Source organism: Papio anubis, chromosome 6, assembly GCF_008728515.1.
Source record: "Papio anubis isolate 15944 chromosome 6, Panubis1.0, whole genome shotgun sequence".
NCBI classification, from domain to species: domain Eukaryota; kingdom Metazoa; phylum Chordata; class Mammalia; order Primates; family Cercopithecidae; genus Papio; species Papio anubis.
This window is the reverse complement of record NC_044981.1, coordinates 69,448,025-69,465,771: the sequence shown is the minus strand read 5'-3', so window position 1 is coordinate 69,465,771 and position 17,747 is coordinate 69,448,025. Positions and strand designations below refer to the sequence as shown.

Genomic DNA, 17,747 nt, shown 5'->3' with positions numbered 1-17,747 from the left:
AGGCTCTAACACAAATGCAGAATCTAAACAAGCAATTAAACAATAGCAGGATATTCAGCTGGAAACTATAAGTACTGCCAGTTAGAAGCTCAACCCTCTAGAATAAACTCTTACACTAAGAGCAAAGTTTATAGCCACTCCACAATTTATTTAACGCTTCCCAGCTCCTTCATTTATAAACCACATATGTATATTTTCTTTCTTTTTTTCTTTATTGACACTGTCTCACTCTGTAACTCAAGCTGGAGGGCAGTGGCATGATCACAGCTCACTGCAGGCTCAACCTCCCAGGCTCCTGATTTTCCTGCTTCAGCCTCTTGAGTACAGGTGTGCACCACCATGACTGGCTAATTTTTTATTTTTATTTTTTGTAGAGACAGGGTCTTGCTATGTTGCCCAGGTTGATCTCGAACTCCTGGGCTCAAGCATTCCTCCTGCCTCAGCCTCCCAAAGTGCTGGGATTACATGCATGAGTCACTGTGCCCAGCCCCATATATTTTCTTGGTAAGTGTGCAATACTCGGGTTTTCTTTCTATTAGCTTGATTTAGTTATACAGAGAATTGCACTGGCAAGCTGTTCAAAACCTCTTTTTTTAATGTAAATGACGAGTTAATGGGTGTAGCACACCAACATGGCACATGTATACATATGTAACAAACCGCGTTGTGCACATGTACCCTAGAACTTAAAGTATAATAAAAAAGAAAAAAAAATAAGGCAAACACGAACAGAAAAAGTAGGTGAGACATGGAAAAAAAGAAAAAAAAAATCAAGAAAAATTCTGAAGGTAAAAACCACTCTGGGTCACAGGCTTTGGTTACAATAGCTCAGTTAGGGACTTGTTCTTTCTTTTCTATCCCTTCACACACCGGGAGCGACATTCTTCCTGGTACTTACTATGTGCCACAAGAAACTGATTATTAGCCTTCACCAAAATTTAAACTCTTCGCCTTTCTGCATTTCTTGCCTCAATTATAACCCAACCTACTAATCAATTGGCCAAACTAGGGATAATCTTAGGCCCTTCCTCTTTCTCCACTATCAATTGAATTTCTTTCCAAATCCTGCTGTCCTGTCTCTGTAATCATTTATCAGATCTGCTTCTTCCCATCTCTGCTTGCCACTGCCCTAGCCTGATCTAGATACTTGTAGCATTTAATAGGCTATGTTACTGGTCATGCTTTCTTAGATATGTCTTTACTCTGACATCAGAGGAATGCACATAAAATACAAATCAGATGCTGTCAACCCACTGCTTAAAAATCATTCAAAGCTTTCCATTACCTACAAGATAAAGTAAAATCTATTTACATTACATGCTGGAATTTCTGTAGCCCTGTTTGTCTCTCTGTGTCTATCTTTTAGATATCCTTTTGGCTCTTCTTTTTCCTTTTCTTAACTTAGTATCCTACATGGATGCTGAGTTTCCTGTGACTCCCTCAGGCACCTTGAGTTTTTTCTCTTTGTGCATTTCTTTGTTTTCATTCCAGCTCAGGCAATACCTGTTTCAGGAATGCTTCTCTTTTGTCCTCCACCAAAATTTTCAGTGACCATTTCTTTCATAGTGCTTACTTTATTGTAATGATATTTTGTATTCTTTATATATTTTTTTGGATGTTGTCTCCCTGATTAGGAATGTCCTTAATTTTTGGAGTCATGACAAATATTTTTAAATGATGCCATGGCTTTGTTTGTATTGTAGTTTACATAAAATTTTTCATTTACATAGTTATATATGTAAGTTTATATATGTAGTTATGTATAGACAACTGTGTAATGAGAAATGATGTTACTAAATCCATGCTGATATGCTTTATAAACAGTCTGTTGGAATCTATCATGACTGGTGACCCAAAGTTGAGCCCAATTTCATGGAATTTTCTTCACCTTTTTTATAGGAAACTTTTGTCTCCCTTTCTTATTTCTGTGAGAACCATGGCAAATTGTAAATCTTTATACGATCAGTACAAATACTACACAGTGCATAACTATTTGTTGACCTGAAGTAAACCAAATTAATAAAGCATACACTCTGGATTGAATAATCATAAGGTCCTTAACCAAACTCATTTCCCTGAGCCTGGTTATTGGAATCTAAGCATCCAATAAAGACTTGCTTTATCTAAATGAACAGACATAGATTAACTCTTTTTTTCTTAAAAATAAAAATGCGTTTTATTTTTAACATGATAGTTTTCACTGATTGGGCTAGGACAATTTTTGAAAGTGAAGATAAGAACTTCAAAGCCCCCACAGCCTCTACCATCTTCATTAGTTTACTATTGCTGTTATAACAACTAAACATTTAGCAGCTTAAAACCCCACATATTTATTATCATATAGTTCTGGAGGTCAGAAGTCTGAAATGGGTCCACAGGGCTACATTTCTTCTGGAGGCTGTGGGGGAGAATTGCTTCTTGACTTTTCTAGCTTCTGGCTGCTGCCTTATTCTTTGGCTGGTGGCCAGGGAGATGCATCCTCACATCTCCTATTCTGATTCTGACTTTCCTAACTCCCTCTTTTCTCTATTAGGGACCCTTGTGATTATGTTTGGCTCACCTAGATAATGTAGTAATCCTCCTATCTTGTTATCTTTAACTGAATCACATCAGCAAAACGTCTCCTTTGCCATATAAAGTAACATATTCACAGGTTCTGGGGATTGGATTTCTTTGGGAAGCCATTATTCTACCTACCGTACCATCCATTTATATTGCTATGCATGACATCTTTTGTTTTTCAACTGAGAAACAACTGTACATATGGGTTTGGATGGGAAACTGAGGGATTGAGAAAGAGGATAGGAAATGGAGTGGATTATTTTATTCCATTAAACTTAGGGGGTATTTAAGTTCCTAAATTGGACAAAGAATGGTCCTTAACTGGAGGATATTAATTATTGTTGATTAATTGACTGGTTCATTCCCATCTTCTCTAACAGGATTGCCAAAACACGAGCTACTTTGATCTTCCATCCATGATTGCAATCTTCTGTTAAGTATGTTCTCTATACCCTCTGTCTTCTTATATTAGTTCTTCACACTATAGTCAGAGTGTGTTATAATAATTAGTCTGAGAATTCCTTTGGACTTTCCATGTAGACAAATTGTATCTACACATACACAAACAATCTGTGAATAACTGACAGGTTTTTAATTAGTTAATATTTTAACACAATTAGTTAATATTTTAAATATTTTAAAACTCAAATCTGATCATATTAAGCCTGCCCCTTAAAGCCAGCTGTGACTTCCCATTACTCTGAAATTTGTTTTCTTAGTTAATTTTCTATTGCTTGTAACAGTATTTGAAACAGGGTAATTTATAAAAAATGAAATTTATTTCTTACAGTTCTGGAATCTGGGAAGTCCAGGGTTGAGAAGGTTTATCTGGCAAGAGCTTTCTTGTTGATGGGGATCCTCTGCAGAACACTGTGAGGTGGAGCTGGATGTGCTAGCTCAGATCCTTCTTTCTCTTCTCATAAAGCCACCAATCCTATTTCCATGATAAATTTTAAATGAGTTTAGAGGGGACAAATATTCAAATCATAGCATTCTGTCCCTGCCCCACCCCCAAACCCATGCCCTGCTCACATGCCACTCAGAATTACTGCAGTGAGGGCTCTCTGCAGTGGCTTTTCCCTGAAACAAGTCTCTGCCTGGGTCCACTAGGAATTCAACAACATCCTTTGAAATCTGGGTGGAGGCTGCCAAACCTTCACAGCTCCTTCTTTCTGCAAGCTTGCTGAATTAGCACCACATTGATGTTACCAAGGTTTACAACGTATGCCTTCTAAAGCTGAGGCATAAGGCATACACGGGACTTATTCAGCCACAGCTGGGGTAGCTGTGAAGCACTGCACTGTGGTACAGGGATCAGAATCCCAAGGTGGCCATGGGCAGTGATCTCATGGAGAGCATGATGTCCAGTCTCTGGAAATTATTTTGCTCTCCTAGACTTCTTGGCCTGTGATGAAAGGGGCAACTTCAAAGTTTTCTGAAATGTCTTTGAGGTATTTCTCCCACTGTCTTGAGGTATAGCACCTAGCTCCCTTCTATTCATGCTAATCTCTTTGGCAAAAGGTTGCTGGGCTTGGTTTCTTCTCCTGAACACACTTCTCAATACTTTAAGTGCCAGGCTGAGAGTTTTCCAAAGAATTCACTCTTTTTCCTTTTTGATTATAAATTCTGTCCTTAAGTTATTCTTTTGCTCCCAAATCTCAGCATAAGTGGTGAAAAGTAACCAGGAAGCTTCTATATTTTCCTTAGAAATTTCTTCTGCCAGATACCCTAGTTTATCATTCTCAAGTTTGGCTTTCTACAAAACCCTCAGGCATGGAAACAATTCAGGCATGTTCTTTGACAGTTTATAACAAGGATGACTTTTACCCCAGGTTCCAATATGTTGTTCCTCAGTTCCATCAAAGACCTCATCAGAATGTCCTCTACTGTCCATATTTCTATCAGAATTCTGGTCATGATAACTTAACCAAGCTTAAGGTATTCTGGACTTTCACTAATCTTCTTGTCTTCTATGTTCTCACAAGAATCTGTTTTGTTCTAGCCTGATCCTTTAAATTCTTCTAGCCTCTGTCCATTGCCCATTTCCAAAGCTGCTTCCACATTTTCAGATATTCATTCTTGGGAACATCACACTTCTGATACTAACCTTCTGTCTTAGTTTTTTTTTTTTTTTATTGTTTCTTATAACAGAATACTTGCAACTGAATAGTTTATAAGAAGTGAAATTTATTTCTTGCAGTTCTGAAGGCTGGGAAGTCCAAGGTTGAGGGGGTGCATCTAATAAGAGCCTTCTTGCTGTTGGAGACCTGCTGTAGAGTCCCAAAGTAGCATAGGGCATCACATGGTGAGGAGGTGAGTGTGCTATCTCAGGTCTCTCTTACACTTTTTATAAAGCTACCAGTCCCACTCCTATGATAAATTTCAACATGAGTTTTGGAGGACACATATTAAAATCATAGCGCTTTCCTATGAGATCATGAAAGGTCTGAAATCAGCCTGCCTCTCCAGCCTCATCTTGTATCCCTTCCCTCTTGATTTTCAAGCTCTATTAACTACACTGTCTCTGTTCATAGAGACGTATATTCAAGTATCCTTTGTCTGGAATGCTTTCATTTTATAATTCAGCTAATTAGCTCCTTCTGATATATCATATGGTTAATTGATACTTTGTTTTGACAGATTTCAATTTGAGATGTTGTGCTCACTTGATGTAACTACTTTTTAACACATATTCCTTTAAATAAAGAATAACACAAGAGTCCCACTATTGAAACTTATATTTAGTATTGTACTGGAGATTCTAGGGAAAATTTTTCTATAAGGATTAAAAACTCCAAACTCTTGTTGAAATTTATCATGGGAGTGGGACTGGTGGCTTTATAAAAAGAGGAATAGAGACCTGAGCTAGCACACTCAGCCCCCTCACCAATGTGATGCCCTAGGGCTACCATGGGACTCTGCAGAGAGTTCTTACCAGAAAGAAGGCTCTTACCAGATTCAGCCTCTTCACCTTGGCCTTTCCAGCTTCCAGAACTAAAAAATACAACAACAACAACAACAAAAACCTAAATTAGTTACAGTTGATATGTGTGTTTGTCTATATGGAAAACTCAAGAGAATTATCAGACTAATTATTGCAATTAATTAGAAAGTTTAGCAAGGTTCAGAGAAATAAAATCAATACATAAGAGCTAATTGCATTTTATATGCAGTTAGATGATTCAATTTTGAAAAGACCATTTTTATGATAACCAAAAAAATACTTATTAGTAAGAATACTTAAGAATTTTGTTCATCAAAAGATATCAATAACACAGATAAGTAAAGCAAATTTTTAAAGAAAGAACATTGGAGAAAAGCCTTAGAAACCTCAAGGCTCAAATCTCAAGTACACATCTAACAAACAGGCTGTTTACTTACAAAAATGTCTGAGTCTGTATTTCCTTCTCTGAAAAATAGGATTTTAAATAGACAATCTTGCAGTCTTCCAGCTGAAGTTCTTGATTGTTGTGAGATAGTCACTCTTTGCAAACTTGTCTGTATTGATTTTTGAAAGGCAGACTAAGGTTCATCTTTAGAAGGATACATTGTATTCTGATTATTCTCTATGAATATAATGAATTTGAAGACTTCCAAGTAGTTTATCATATTAGCATATATGGACCTGTCTTATTTACTTATATTTTACTCAATATTTTCACACTGGACCATAAGTCATTCACTATAACTTGCTATTTTCTGATTCTGATTTTTCCTGCAGCTTAAGAGGAAATTTAAATACATGCATTTATTCTTACCTTGGATTTATAGTGATGCTAAATAGACGTAGTTTGAGAGGGAGGAATTTAAGAATGTGGCTAAAGAGTGTAGTGGGAGGTTTATTTCTGATGCTAGAGGTGTTGTGGGAGGGGTTACCTATGATTATAAAAGAAATAAAATATACAGAGCCCAAAGAGATAATTATCACATTGAAAGATTTCTGTTTTACCAGCAAATTACTTTCTATAACTGTCTCCATGTCATAAAGCTTTGTTTATGTGTCACATCTGAAGACAAAGTCTGTATCATGAAGTGGTTTAACATGCTGTTTGGTCTTTGTGAAACAAATTTGGAGTTTAGCTACAAAATTATTGGAGGACACTGTAATTTAGAGTAACAAAAGCATTTTATCCTGTGATTTCAGGAAACCAAGAAATTATTTTGCATTCCACACTGCCACACTGAATACAAAATTTAAGTTAGCTGTATGTTTATGAAATATAATACATATGATAAAGCATATCCTCCCTTATTCATCTTTAAAATCTGTTAAAGTATATAGAATAAACATTGACAAGTAATGGTAAGTTGGAAATATAATTTCGGTTTGCAGACAATAAGTAAATATTTGAATAATTTTGATAAAACGGACCACCATTTTATAGGTGCTTCTGTCAAATTACTAAGTCAAAATATTATGGAATTCTTTCAGCTATTAAAACTGCATTTGAATTTCTTTAGATAAAAAAAGAAAGGTTGCAGACAGGCTACATATCAGTTAAATTGTGAGCATTCTGTTCTAATTTTCCCCATAAATCAGAAATATTAAGTGTCATGCTAACATCTGTGGCCTGAATATAAAGTTGGCAAAAATCAACCCTAATGGCTTTTCTCACTGTAAAATAATGTCTAGTTTTAATCTGCAGTTTTTTCAAGTCTGAAGTGTCAAAGTAATATGTCTCATGTTTCTAACCAATTTGTGTTTTCACAATGAATATAGTTTCACTAGAATCTAATTCTTTTTTTAAAAGTTGGTTTATGATGACATTTTGTTCTCACGTGGTCTCAAATATTCTTTTTGTTAAATAATCAGAACCATGAGGGTACTAGTAATCATCTAATACAACATTTAATTTTTTGACATGTAGAGAGAGAGCCCTTTTTATCCCATAGGATTTAACTCAGTAGAAAATGAAAACAAATTCTCCACAAATGGGTTCAAAGATGTAGGTGGCTGTTGTATATATTCAGGGATGTTTTCTGATAGTAGTGGGATACAATGTGTGTGGTTTATCACATACTTGTGTATGTATATAACAAGATTCTCACTAGACTTTGGTTAGACTTCTCTACATTGAAGGAGATTGTATTCACAAGGTCACAGTTTCTCTTCTCTGTGTATAGCCAAAGCTACACTCTGAGATATCTCTGATTTCTGATCCCCAGAATAGCTTATCCTTTGCTTTTTACTTTCCAATAGGGAGTGGATGTCCTTTGACTCAGCTAATCACAGTGGTCCTATTTCTTCCAACTGTCCTGTTTGTGGTTACATCCCTTTGGTTTTTCATCTCAGATTGCTGTGAGATTCAACTGTCCAGTCTCTGTCACATATATAGAATACAGCTCAGCTGAGTGGCAGCAGGCTTTGTTTTGGAACTGGCAACACTCCAGGAGTCTGGTTGTGTTCCTTGAGTAAATTTTTGTCTTGCTATTTGTTATTGGTGTGGTTTCTAGGTGACTCTAATGAAAACATCCAGGAAATTGCATGCGATATTCCTGACAGTTCCAAGTCTAACAGCTGCTTATTAGGATAGACATCTGACTTTATCTGGTGCTAATGATTTTGTTGTGGTTTAGTATTCCACCGACTGGATTGTGTTAGGTGGTATTCATAACAGATACACAACTTATTCTCTGCCTTCTGGGAGCTGATGATCTCTAATTCACAGAGCTTAAGAGGGCGCAAGGCCATCCACAGTGTGTCTGGAAAGCCAGTGAACTTTTCCTTAACACTCTCAGCTTTTGAATTAATTTCCCTTTTTTCTTCTTGGTGGCCTACATCCTAATCTCACTCTTTTTATTCATATTCAAAAGAATAATTTACCTCAAGCAACATAAAGAACTGTCTCTACTGAAGTTACATGAATTTTAACACCGAATTAATCTAAAAAATAGACATGTTATAATATTTGAGTTTAAAATGTTAGTGACAGACGAATAATTTTGCACAATAGAGTCTTCTCTTCATTACTTACTATTGGCCCAGGTGACCATGAATCTAAGTATGATCCTTAATAAGCAGATTCACATTATGTTAATGTGTGTATGTCCTTCTCAATAACTCCTGACAGAACAAGTCATTTCATCAAGAGTTGGGGAGGTTATCAGCTGATCCATCTGTGGATTAGTAATCATGCTCAGCTGAATGATTAGACTGTTATAAAGAGAAGTTATCACAGCACCTGACTTTGAGTCAAGGCATGCATTTGGTTATTGGTATATTTTGGGTGTACATGGCATATAGAATTCAGGAAAGAATATATGGGATTTTAAATTTATTTCAGTATGTAAAATGCCATATTGTATTAGTTATCTGCTGCTATATAAAAAGTTACCCTTAAACTTAGTGACTTAAAATAACAAGCATTTATTAAATCACAATTTCTGTGAGTCAGGGATTGGAGAGAGGTTAGCTGAGGTTCTGGTGTAGAGTTTGTCAGGAGTCTGCAGTCAAGTTATTGGCTGAGGCTATAGTTATCTGAAGGTTTGACAGGGGCTATAAGACTCACTTCTAAGATGTTTCACTCACATGGTTCTTTACAAGAGTCCTCAGTTCATTGTCACATGGGCCTCTTTATAGGGTGGTTGAGTGTCCTGAAAGCATAGCAACTGACTTTTTTCAAAGCAAGGGGTCTAAGAGAAAGAGCAAGAACCCTCAATGACTTTTATGCCTCATCATATTCCATCAGTTCTGCCACAGTCTATTGGTTTGAAGTTTATTGTTATAAATCCAGCCCACATTTCAGAAGAGGGGAATTAAACTCCACTTCTTGAAGTGAGGAGTATAATATAAAGGAGTTTGCAGATATATTTTAAAACTACCATATGCATTGAAAGGACAGAGAAATAATGCTCAGGAAACTATCCAACATAATTGAGCCACTAAGGATCCAGGTTTGTTTTGAAAGTTTTCTTCTCTGTTTCTCCTATTAGCAGGAAAATATCTTACCTTGACTTCTGAAGCTATTGATATATATCTAATTGCTATAGGTATATTCCTAATAAAGTCTAAACTAATTACTAGGGAAAGTGAACCCACAAAATTATGTTTATTTTTCCTTAATTCTAGAGTATTAATGTTAAATATGACCCTCCTGTCCCAGAATGTCAGTGGAGGCTTCGAAGCTGGGAACATTATATTTTAAGTGCTCTCTTGTTCTGAAGACCAGAGACATTTCCAAAGGACTTGCTAAAGAGTGGACATGATCTTATGATCTTTAGCCAATGTGACATGAGATAATAAATTTGGAGAAGTAGGAGGAAGATTCTTTGAAAAAGATTGTTGGCTTACTCGAGAGGAAGCTGTTTTCTCCTAACTCAGCTAAGTGGTGGAGGATGTCTTCTTATAATGAAGGGAGACTGCCGTATTGTCCCTGGTGGTTGTTGGCTGAGCTGTGGAAGTGAGCTTGGGTGATGCTGATCTGTTTACCCTGGCTTCAATGTGCACAAGGAATGTGTTTAAGTTTTACCTAGAAGAGGCTCAATTATGAAAAGCTACCTGGAGTAACTGCTAAAGAACAAGTAAGGAGAGAAAGCTGCAGTGGTAGCAAATAAATCCATTAGTAGGAGGGACAGGTACAGTTACTGGAGCAAGAGAAGGCACTGTGGAAGGAAGCAAAATAGAGCCCTTTAGAGAGGATGTCCAGTGAGGCAAGTTGACCCAGCAAATGAAGGTTCTGTGGGGTGCCATTAGAAATGGGGATTGTGGATAAGCCACTTGAAGGCATCCAGAAAAAATGTTGCTCACTGTTAAATGATGTAATGTTGAACACTCCTACGGAACAGCGTCTCCAGAGAATCCACCAAAACATCCCTTGTGTGAGAGAGCCCATGTTTGGACATCTTCCGTGACAGAGGATTTCCAACAACCAGGAGAAAATACAAATGATGCCACTAATTTTAAACAGACTTTTCCAATTTAACATGCATCCCTCTTCCCAACCCACATCTAGGGGGAGCTAGAGGCAGTGTAGTGAGTCAGGAATGAAGTTGGAAGAGAAAGGTGGAAACATAGTAAAATATCATGATATGCTCTTGCTTCCAATTACTATGAAACTGAGAGTCAGTTCTGAGTGAGACTGGGAAGTGGAAGCTTAAAATTGAGTGAGAACTGAATGCTTTGATGTGTATTAAACTGGAAAGAAGATGGAAAAGGAGACTGTTCCAATGCCTGAAAGTAATCAGAAAGCTATGGAATCTAAGATATGGCCAAGGGGTAGGGGAAGGAAAATACAACAAAAGAGGTTTGAGGACAGATATGTATAAAATTTTTAAAATATCCTACTTATATTTTTCGGTTCATTCAATAAATTGGTTGCAAAAGAGCTTGTTGGACACAATGTTTTCGAGTTAATGTCCTGTGGCATATTGGATCTCTTCACAGATGTTCGTCAAGTGAGAGAAGTTTATCTCTATTCTCACCCATCCTGTAAATGCTGTGGAGTGAAGTGATGAACTGAGAGACTCATGTAAAAGAGTACTGAGGATAAGCTGGCACTGAGCAAGAGGGAAGAGGACTAATAACTATATCGTCAAGTACTGGCAATGAGAGACTGCATGTACACTGGAGTGTACAAAATATTGCCTTCCTGGTCAGAGAAATGAGCAGATCTGTGTAGACAATTTTTTTTTTTTTTTTTTTTTTTGAGACAGATGGAGTCTCTCTCTGTCACCCAGGCTTGAATCCAGTGGCATGATCTTGGCTTACTGCAACCTCCGCCTCCCGGGTTCAAGTAATCTCCTGCCTCAGCCTCCCTAGTAGCTGGGATTACAGGCGCCTGCCACCACACCTGGCTAATTTTTGTATTTTTAGTAGAGACAGGGTTTCACTATGTTGGCCAGGCTGGTCTCGAGCTCCTGACCTTATGAATCGCCCACCTCGGCCTCCCAAAGTGTTGGGATTACAGGCATGAGCTACCTTGCCTGGCCTGAGTAGATACTTTTTTTTTTTTTTGAGATGGTGTCTGGCTCTGTCGCCCAGGCTGGAGTAGTGCAGTGGCCTGATCTCAGCTCACTGCAAGCTCTGCCACCCCGGTTCACGCCATTCTTCTGCCTCAGCCTCCTGAGTAACTGGGACTACAGGTGCCCGCCACCACGCCCAGCTATTTTTTTGTATTTTTAGTAGAGACGGGATTTCACTGTGTTAGCCAGGATGGTATCAATCTCCTGACCTCGTGATCTGCCCACCTCGGCCTCCCAAATTGCTGGGATTACAGGCGTAAGCCACCCCTCCTGGCACTGAGTAGATATTTTAACAGGCAGTGACAAGTGAACAGGTAACAGTGAATGCTTTTCTAGACACCATAAGAAATAATTGCATTGTGGCTATTTTTTATTTATTTGGGAATTATGTGGAATCTTTTAATCTCTTCAGTTGAACTTCTGCAAACTTATGATATTTGGCAGTGCACCTGGAACCACTTTTTTTTGTTGTTTCTTTTTCTTTTCTTTTCTTTCTTTTTTTTTTTTTTTTTGAGATGGAGTCTTCCTTTGTTGCCCAGGCTGGAGTACAGCGGCATGATCTTGGCTCACTGTAACCTCCGCCTCCTGGGTTCAAGGAATTCTATCTTAGTCTCCCAAGTAGGTGGGATTATAGGCATGTGCCACCATGCCCAGCTAATTTTTGTATTTTTAATAGAGACAGGGTTTCCCCATGTTGGCCAGGCTGGTCTCAAACTCCTGATCTCAGGTGATCTACCCACCTCGGCCTCCCAAAGTGCTGTGATTGCAGGCATGAGCCACCGTGCCTGGTGCGAACCACTTTTGTACATAACAAAAGGACTGAAGTCAAAGGATTTCAACATGGAAAATATAGTGTAAAAATAATAATGATAATGATATATACAACAGTTCAGGATTGTTCTAAATGTTTTACATACATTAACTCATTTGTTTGGATACATTTGCCTTGCCCTATAATTGGCAATGATTTTCACAAATTTTTAATATATCTGACTTTAAACATTTTTATATTTGTAATCTGCCATAGACATCCTATTTAAATTTAGCTAGTTAAGATTGCCTTATTGGTGGGCACCGGCACGGTCTGGGGCAGCACAGGATCATCATGGCGGAGTTGCAGCAGCTGCGGGTGCAGGAGACGGTGGACTCCATGGTAAAGAGCCTAGAGAGAGAAAACATCCAGAAGATGCAGAGTCTCATGTTCCCATGCAGCACCAGCTGTTGTGAGGACAGCCAGGCATCCATGCAGCAGGTGCACCAGTACATCCAGCACAGTCATGTGCCTCTGGCTCAAGTCCAGGCCTTGGTCACCAGTAAGTTTGAGAAGTTCCAGGACTGCCAGGCCTGGTGCACCATACATTGCAATGACAAAACCAAAGATTCAATAGATGCCGGGAGTAAGGAGCTTCAGGTGAAAGGGCAGCTGTACTGTCGTGTGACCAAGTGTATAGATGACCACGTGCACCTCATCCCAACCATGACCAAGAAGAAGGAGGCTCTCTTATCCATTGGGTAATAAAAGTCCTTGCCAGTGGCTATCAGGAATGAGGGCAAAAATATATTTTTTAATAAGGAATTGGGAATTTTAGTCTTTTAAGCAAAGTTTATGAAGAAATTAAGGATGGCAACAAGTGTAAGGCATATGTCGCTTGCCTCTGGACACTGGTTCTTTCATGTTTCAGCCCTAAAAAGTGAAATGGGAAAAAGTGATGCTAAATTGCATCAGAGACATTACAGAAAGTTTAGAGCTTATGTTCCTGTGGCTAGTGCTTGTCCTGGCAGTAAGGATCTCACCTGTAACAAGCCAGAGCCCTCCAAGCTACCAGACTCTTCTTACTACCAACAGGCTGGCAGGTTAGACTTGATGGAGTTTGAGGAGAGAGATTTTCTCTTTGTTGCCAAATATCCTGTTTACCAGAAGTGTCATCACACCATTTTCTATAGGCTGTGAAACAAAATCCATGAGGTCAATAACTTAGAAGGGAGAAAAAAATTTCCGGGTCTTTGTTTTCTTGATTTTGTGTAATTGACACAAGGGTATACAAGTTGATGCAAGTTGATTTTAAAATGTGGATTTGGGAGGGAGAGTAGTTTGGATAAGAACTTTGAAGATCCCTGTGGATCCCCATTTCTGGTCAAGATGTAGATGTACATTTCTTAAAATTATTACATGCTGCATCTTTCAACCTGGATACCGTGCAAAAACATGAGAGGCGACCACACACTAATTATGAGAAGCAGAGCTTCCCTCTTAACTGGCTGATGGGCCTTGAGGCTGTGTGTAGCAAAATGACAGGACAATGTTGCAGTAACACTTTCCCCTTGAAGAAGAAAGGGGTTTTGATTGTGATATATATTAGTATCTAGTAATGAATAGTAAAAGAGGAGCAATTGGCTACTTGCTTATAAGAGAGTTATGAAGTACTGGATTTGGAAAAACCTGGTTTTTATAAAAACAGAGTGGAATTGAAGCCTAAACCTAGCATTGTTTCCTTAGCTCCCTGAATTAACAGAGCCCGATTGAGACCCCGGCAACAGGAAGTTCAAGGGAGAAAAAGTGAACAATTTGGGCTAGGATGAGCTGAGTCCCTTAGAGCAAAGGAGAGGCAGCCCCCATTATCAAATACCATTTTTGCCCGGGGCTTTTGCAACTTGCATTGTTCCTGCCCTGGCATGGCACCTTATTATTTTGATACCAACCTCATTGTATTTTCACCAGCTTATTACTTGAAATGATAATACAGCCTGTCCATTTGCTGTTTTCAGGCTGTGATATATTTTCTTAGTTGTTTGGTTTTAAAAATAAATAAGGTTTAATTCCCCCCTCCTTGCCACAAAAAAGATTGCCTTATTCATTACTAAATAATTATATATCACTTTTTAGAAGTGTGTGATGTTTTCTAGCTATATTTTTGACAAACCAGGCTTTTAGAATTGCCATTTATGATCATTCTTGCAGTACAAACTAAAACTAAAACCCGTTACTGTTCAGGTTTATAAAACAAGTGCTGTTCATCAGAGAAAAGATAGAACACTTATTTTCTTTTTCTTTCTTCTAAGAAGAGTTTTGTATAAATAATTTCTTTTAAACATTTGTGATACTTTTCACCCAGAAGAGGTGTTGTTTAAATTGGGGGTTGTGACTAATTTGTTTCAATTAAAAATACTTTAATATCAATATCAAATGCCTCTTAGATGATATGATCTTGTTACCATATGTGGTAGTTTGCTCTACATACTAGCTATTTAAACCAGATGTAAGTAAAACAAGATTTGTTTGAGAGGACTAGGGTTTCTCCAGAGTAAAGAATACAGAGACCAAATGGAAACATACTTGCTTCACTGCACATGGTTTCTATACTTGGCTGTGCTGGCTTACCATTTTATGGTTACCAGATTTACATCCTTTGAAATTATGGACATTGGATCAAATCCTCATGTTGGAAAACACTCTAAGGTAACATTAAATGAGCATGTGATTTGAATAACCTACAATTTTCACACAGGTTTTGATGACCAAAGTCAAAATATTTCCCATAAAATACTGTAAATTTGCTAAAATATATACAAAGCTCCTACAGTGTAATAACATGAAGAAACTTTGTTTACTGAAAAAATCTGATTTTTGGATTTTATTTTAAACTTTTTTTTAAGTTTGTATTTTTATCTTATTTAAGCTTGTTTTCTTTCTTTCTTTTCATAATTTCTTCTAAAAAAATGAGATACATATGCAGAGCATACAGGCTTGTTACATAGGTTTATGTGTGCCATGGTGGTTTGCTGCACCTACTGGCCCATCCTCTAAGTTCCCTCCTCTCACCTCCCACCCCCCAACAGGCCTTGGTGTGTGTTGTTCCCCTCCCTATGCCCATGTTTTCTCATTGTTCAACTTCCACTTATGAGTGAGAACACGAGGTATTTGGTGTTCGGTTCCTCTGTTAGTTTGCTAAGGATGATGGCTTCCAGTTTCATCCATGTCCCTACAAAGGACATAATCTCATTCCTTTTTATGGCTGCATAGTATTCCATGGTGTATATATACCACATTTTCTTTATCCAGTCTATCATTGATGGGCATTTGGGTTGGATCCACATCTTTGCTATTGTGAATAGTCCTGCAATAAACAGACATTTGCATGTGTCTTTATAGTAGAATGATATATATCTTCCTTTGGGTATATACCCAGTAATGGGCTTGCTGGATCAAATGGTATTCTGGTTCTAGACCTCGAGGAATCTCCATACTGTCCTCCACAATGGTTGAACTCATTTACATTCCCACCAACAGTGTAAAAGCATTCCTATTTCTCCACACTCTCACCAGCATCTATTGTTTCTGACTGGCATGAGATGGTGACTCATTGTGGTTTTGATTTGCATTTCTCTGATCATCAGTGATGTTGAGCTTTTTTTCATATGTTTGTTGGTGACATAAATGCCTTCTTTTGAGAAGTGTCTGTTGATATCTTTACTCACTTTTTTGCTGGGGTTGTTTTTTTTCTTGTAAATTTGTTTAAGTTCCTTGTAAATTCTGGATATCAGACCTTTGTCAGATGGGTAGATTGCAAAAATTTCTCCTGTTCTGTAGGTTGCCTGTTTGCTCTGATGATAGTTTCTTTTGCTGTGCTGATGCTCTTTAGTTTAATTAGATCACATTTGTCAATTTTGGCTTCTGTTGCAATTGCTTTTGGTGTTTTTGTCATGAAGTCCTTGCCCATGCCTATGTCCTGAATGGTATTGCCTAGGTTTTCTTCTAGAGTTTTTATGGTTTGGGGTTTGACATTTAAGTCTTTAATTCATCTTGAGTTGATTTTTGTGTCAGGTGTAAGGAAGGGGTCCAGTTTCAGTTTTCTGCATATGGCTAGCCAGTTTTCTCAGCACCATTTACTAAATAGGAAATCCTTTCCCCGTTGCTTGTTTTTGGCAGGTTTGTCTAAGAGCAGATGGATGTAGATGTATGGTGGTATTTTTGAGGTATCTGTTCTGCTCCATTGGTCTATACATCTGTTTTGGTACCCGTACCATCCTGTTTTTGCTACTGTAGCCTTGTAGTATAGTTTGAAGTCAGGTAGCATGATGCCTCCAGCTTTATTTATTTTGCTTAGGATTGTCTTGGCTATATGGGGTCTTCTTTGATTCCATGTGAAATTTAAAAATAGTTTTTTTCTAATTCTGTGAAGAATGTCAATGGTAGTTTGATGGGAATGGCATTGAATCTGTACTTTGTGTAGTATGGACATTTTCATGATATTTATTCTTCCTATCCATGAAGATGGAATGTTTTTCCACTTGTTTGCATCCTTTCTTATTTCCTTGAGAGTTGTTTATAGTTCTCCTTGAAGAGTTCTTTCACATCCCTTGTTAACTGTATTCCTAGGTATTTTATTCTCTTTATAGCAATTGTGAATAGGAGTTCATTCATGATTTGGCTCTCTGCTTGTCTATTGTTGGTGTAAAGAAACATCTCACAGATACTAAAGAAGAAGTATGTCATCAGTTCAATTCCCTAATGGGGTAATTTTTAAATGAACTGTAATGACTGACATGATAACACTATCAAAGAACTTTATTAAAATTATAGAATTGTAGAACTAGAAGATTCTTAGAAGGTCTACAGTCACTATGTTAGCAGATTCTTAGATTAGTCATAATTGACTCAGCAAGTACAGTATTGTATTTGTATTAGTTTCTTTTTGTATTAGTTTTTTCTTTGTATTTATATCCCTGATTTTGTATTAGTTTTCTTTTCTTTTTCTTTTCTTTTTTTTTTTTTTTTTTTTTTGAGACAGGGTCTTGCTCAGACTGGAGTGCAGTGGCATGATCACAGCTCTCTGTAGCTTTGACCTCCTGGGCTCAAGCAATCCTCCCAGCTCAGTCTCCTAAGTAGCTGGTACTATAGGTGGACACCATCTTGCTTGGGTGATTTTTTTTTTTTTTTTTGTATTTTTTGTAGAGACAGGGTTTCACATGTTGCCCAGGCTGGTCTCAAACTCTTGGGCTCAAGTGATCCACCTTCCTGGGCCTCCTAGAGTGCTGGGATTGCAGGTATGAGCCACCACACCCATGCTTGTATTAGTTTTCTATTGCTGTGCTACAAATTACCACAGACTGTACAGCTTAGAATAACACATATTTATTATCTTACAGTTGTGTAGGCCAGAAGTCTAGGTACAATGTCATTGTATTCTCTTCTCAGGGTTTCACTAGGCTGAAATCAAGGTGTT

General features: G+C 37.8%; 1 pseudogene; it reads left to right on the top strand.

Annotated features, from left to right (window-relative positions):
• The first annotated feature begins 12,223 nt into the window (after window positions 1–12,223).
• On the top strand, window positions 12,224–15,106 carry LOC116275309 (annotated as a pseudogene).
• Window positions 15,107–17,747: the final 2,641 nt, after the last annotated feature.